The 5358-nt window shown below is 39.0% G+C and overlaps 1 non-coding gene across 1 annotated transcript; it reads left to right on the forward strand.

Moving 5' to 3' along the window:
* Nucleotides 1–3703: 3703 nt before the first annotated feature.
* LOC112066705 (U6 spliceosomal RNA) lies at nucleotides 3704–3808 on the forward strand. Its single transcript, XR_002892814.1, has one exon. It is a non-coding gene; the product is annotated as a U6 spliceosomal RNA (small nuclear RNA).
* Nucleotides 3809–5358: the final 1550 nt, after the last annotated feature.

Genomic DNA, 5358 nt, shown 5'->3' on the forward strand with positions numbered 1-5358 from the left:
GAGAAAAACAAATACCATATGCTAACACATATATATGGAATCTAAGAAAAAAAAATGTCATGAAGAGCCTAGGGGTAGGACGGGAATAAAACACAGACCTACTAGAGCATGGCCTTGAGGTTCCATGGCCTTCAGGTACCCTTCCCCCTGAAGGGTAAGCTATGACGAAGTGAGAGAGTGGCATGGACATATATACACTACCAAACGTAGGGTGGACAGCTAGTGGGAAGCAGCCGCATGGCACAGGGAGATCAGCTAGGTGCTTTGTGACCACCTAGAGGGGTGGGTTAGGGAGGGAGGGAGGGAGACGCTAGAGGGAAGAGATATGGGAACATATGCATATGTATAACTGATTCACTTTGTTGTAAAGCAGAAACTAACACATCATTGTAAAGCAATTATACTCCAATAAAGATGTTAAAAAAAAGAATTGCTCAGCAGATTTAATACACACTTTATTCTACATGTGTCTCCATTTTATTTTCTTTCTTTTATTAATCTTTTAAATGTATCAGTGGAAGAAAATTCTTGAGTAATTTTTTTTCTGGAAGCAGAAAATAGGTCAGTTTAGGTAAGATTAATGCACATGTACTGAATTTCTATGGGGGAAAAACAGAAATTAGGACATGAATGAAAAGGAAGTCACACTGTTATTATTGCTGCATTCCAGGTTGATTTGACCCACTAGTAAACATGCCATTCAGTATATCTATCGATGTAACAGAAAACAGCAAAGCTACTTTTTTACCTTAAACATTCTTAAGCGGAAAGACTACTAAAAGGGGATAACCTGGACTAACCCAACTGTCTTTATTTCTGCTCCCAATGCTAAGCCACTGAGAGTTTTGGGTCCAGCCCCAGGACCCAGCTGATTTCATTTCCATGATGGATAATCCTACTCAAGTGCACAGGACTCCTTGGCCAGCCCTCAGCTCATCTCCTGCGTAATTCACCAGGTCAACTCTTTCAAACTGTTTCCCTTGTTAAACCCACAAACTCACTCTTTCAAGATATTAATTTGTAAACTAACACACTGATAAAGAGATTAACTTCTCCCTTCCTAATATTCCCCTTTCCCTTTGGTTTTGGGGGCTGAAATGTTCTTCTTTCCAAGCCAAAGCTTCCACCTTCGCTTTTGTATCATTTTCTTTAGATTCCACATATAAGTGATATCATATGATATTTGTCTTTCTCTGGCTGACTTACTTCACCCTGATACCTAAAGCAGACAAAGAATGCACACAAAAAAGAAACTTATAGGCCAATATCACTGATGAACATAGATGCAAAAATCCTCAACAAAATACTAGCAAACCGAATCCAACAATATATTAAAAGGATCATACACTTTTGCCTTTAAACCAGTTTGTTAGAATCCCCATCAGGTCCTTGACTGGGCACCACTTACCTACAAATTTATGTTCAGGTCCTAAATCTTACCTACAGATCTACTCACATCTCTCTCATCTAAAGATATCCTCCATTCTCTTTAAACCACTGCAACCAGGAGTTTGTACCTGCCACCCACTAGGACTGACCCCTGACCTTGACAATGACAAACCCAAGTCGGTTCTCAGCCCCCATCACGCTTGCCCTGTCAGCAGCACTTCACACAATCATCCTTAGTCTGTTCAACCCAAGAGACCAAATCCAATCAACCAATTGCCAAATCTCAACCTGTTGACTCTTCCAGAGCATTTGAAACCATTAACTAACCTGTCATTACTGAAACCACCCCCTCCTGTTTTTCTTGATATTTAATTCTCTTGGTTTGTCTAATAATTCTCCAAATATTTCTTTTCAGTCCTCTTGGTGGAGTCCCCGTTCTCTGTCCATCCCTGAAATGTAGACTTTTGATCAAATAAACAAAAAACTATATGTAGAAAATATAGCTTGAAGTGAGTCACTAAAACGTTTTCTAAGGTTAGTTAGAGAGTGAGTTATTTATTTCCATTTTACTACTGTATATGTTCTATTTTTCTCTAATTATCTTAACGAACTTTCATTTTATTTTCATCAAAATAATGCATACACATGCTTAAAAATTAAATGGCATAGAAATAGTTACAAGGAAAAACAATGCTTGTCTTCGATTCAGCCACCACACACTGAATCCTGCTTTCCAGAAAACAACCTTAAATCATTGCTGTTTTAAGACTTACATGACTTTATGTCTTGAAACAATTATTCATAGGAATAGGATACAAGTCAGACTGCTTTAACACGGAACTCCAAAACACAGTGATATAAGGCACTGCTCTGGCGTCCCTGTGGAGGACATGGCCCTTTTCCACAAGCTTCATAGACATTCTGCCTCACCTGCACTCCAGCCTAGGGAAGGCGGGGAGAGAGAGGAGGGGCGACCAGGCTCCTTCTCTTTCAAGGAACTGAGGCAAAGGCTGCACACTACATTCCAGCATGGCTCCTTGTTGGCCATACCTAGCTTCAAGGAAAATGTAGTTGTTAGCTGGGTGTTCATGTACCCAGATTCATTTTTATTGTATAAAAGAAAGGGAGAATGAACATTAAAAGAGCCACTAGCAGCCCCTGCCACATGTATGCAGCTCTTTCTGAACAATCAGCTTCCGCTGTTACCCGTTGGCTTCCGCAATGTTGGATGAAGATCTAGTTCATCTATAACCCCTTCCCTTCTTCCTTCCCCTCCCCAATAGAGTTAGTTCACTAATATTGGTCCCTCTCTGTGTTATCTTTATCCCCTCTTTGTAAAATGACCATGTTATCACCTGTATCCTTCCCTCCACTTCTCAATGTTGTAAACACATCTTACTCTTATATCATCAAGGTTCATAACATTTACATTTTTTGATGTACCCACATAAAGTCTTTGGTGTTTGCCTCTGGGTTGCTTCTACAAGATTAAAAAACAGTTAATAGCAGTGACAACGTTTGACGGTGTAAACATTAATCACTTGTGCTAAGGAGTGTGCTTTAACTCCACTCTCGTCCCTAAGACACCAAGATGATGAACTCTCTCTAAAGAGGATCTTCCTAGAATCAAGTTCAAGTTGATTCTCCCTTCTTATGTCTTCACCAGTTATTCAAAATCGTGTCATATTTTACTTTGCTCTATTTCTGAACTGTGAATTTATTGCACAGTTTACCCTTCTGCTTCTGAAATTTTTTCCTTTGTCATCTTTCCTCCATCCCTAATATCTTCAGCTTCCTACTCCTTCTATCAGTTGCTTGAACCTCACTTCACTCATCTTCATCTCCATTCATTCAGCCTCATTCATCATCATGAGATGTACCCTAGCTCATTTGCTTCATATCCAGACTATGATTTTCTTTTTTCTTTTTAAAGATTTTTTTGATATGGACCATTTTTAAAGTCTTTATTGATTTTTCTACAATACTGCTTCTGTTTTGTGTTTTGGCTTTTTGGCCCCGAGGCATGAGGGATCTTAGGTTGCTGACCAGGGATCGAACCTGCACCCCCTGCATTGGAAGGTGAAGTCTTAACCACTGGACCACCAGGGAAGTCCCTTGTCAGCACTTTTAAAAATCAGTTTCCCTTCTACTTCCTCTGATATCTACCATGCTTTCTTTTCACTGTATGTTTAAACCTTTTTTTCTTTTACTATAATTTTAATGAGTTTTCAACAGAGAGATTAAATAGAGTGTGCTCGGTCTGGCGTTTTCTACTGGAAGTACACATTTTATGTTGAAAAATTTCAGCAGTTTGGTGCTCACTTTGGCAGCACATATGGTAAAACTGGAACGATACAGAGAAGGTTACCGTGGCCCCTGCACAAGGATGACATGCAAATTCGTGGTGTTCCATATTTTTTGCATCCCAATGTTCATGGCAGCGCTATTCACAATAGCCAAGACATGGAAGCAACCTAAGTGCCCATCAACAGATGAATGGGTAGAGAAGATGTGGCACATATATACAATGGAATATTACTCAGCCATAAAAAAGAATGAAATAATGCCATTTTCAGCAACATGGATGGACCTAGAGATTATCATACTTAGTGAAGTAAGTCAGAAAGAGAAAGACAAATATTATATGATATCACTTATACATAGAATCTAAAAAATAATACAAATGAATTTATTTACAAAATTAGAAACAGACTCACAGACAAAGAAAACAAACTTATGGTTACCAAAGGGGAAAGGGTGGGGGGAAGGACAAATTAGGAGTTTTGTATTAGCATATACACACTACTGTATTTAAAATAAACAACAAGCACCTATCATATAGCACAAACTATATTTAATATCTTGTAATAACCTATAATGGAAAAGAATCTGAAAAAATATATATAAATACATGTAAGTGGATCACTTTGCTGTACACGTGAAACTAAAACAATATTGTAAATCAACTATATGTCAATTTAAAAAAAATTTTTTTAAGAAAAACAATTTTGGGCTTCCCTGGTGGCGCAGTGGTTGCGCGTCCGCCTGCCGATGCAGGGGAACCGGGTCCGCGCCCCGGTCTGGGAAAAAAAAAAAAAAAAAAAAAAAAGAAAAAAAAAGAAAAACAACAAAAAAAAGAAAAACAATTTTAACAATTTGTCCTCTTTAGGGGCTTCTCCGAGCCTTTTCTCCTCCATCTCCCTGCTCAGCCTCGCTCTTCACCATCACAATTGAGATTTCTTCAATTTCTCCATACATATGATTCCTAAATTTCTGTATGTGGCCTTATTTAATACTTACCACACTCCTGTGCTATAAGTACTATTATTCTCCCTCCTTCATAAATGCGGAAGCTTAGGGACAGAGGAGTTAAATTACTTTGCCCAATAACTCATAGCTAGGAAGCTACGGAGACAGAATTTAAACATGCTCTTAACCATCACTCTGTATGGCTTCATCCTTTCAACTCAAACAATCTAATTCTTATGGTCAGTAAAGGTGAATAATTCTTCTTAAATACCTCAAATATAAAAATTAGTTAACATACCACCATCTCCTCTGATTATGCATTCTTCTAGGACTACCAGTAATTTTGATTTACTGACAGCATATGTTTTGTTTTCGTGACACTTAGCAGGAATATGCCATCAATCAGCCTTTTGTTTTTCCCAAATCTGAAAATTCATTCCAAAAGAGTTTCATAGAAACTCTTAATGACTGAAAATCATGGTTCTGCTACTATATAATGTTGAGAATAATAAATACTATACTTATGGGGATTAATTATTATTATTATTTTTGTGTGTGTGGTATGCGGGCCTCCCTCTGCTGTGGCCTCTCCCGTTGCGGAGCACAGGCTCCGGACGTGCAGGCCCAGCGGCCATAGCTCACGGGCCCAGCCGCTCCGCGGCATGTGGGATCCTCCCAGACCGGGGCGCGAACCCGGTTCCCCTGCATCGGCAGGCGGAC

This window comes from Physeter macrocephalus, chromosome 4, assembly GCF_002837175.3.
Source record: "Physeter macrocephalus isolate SW-GA chromosome 4, ASM283717v5, whole genome shotgun sequence".
Lineage (NCBI taxonomy): Eukaryota > Metazoa > Chordata > Mammalia > Artiodactyla > Physeteridae > Physeter > Physeter macrocephalus.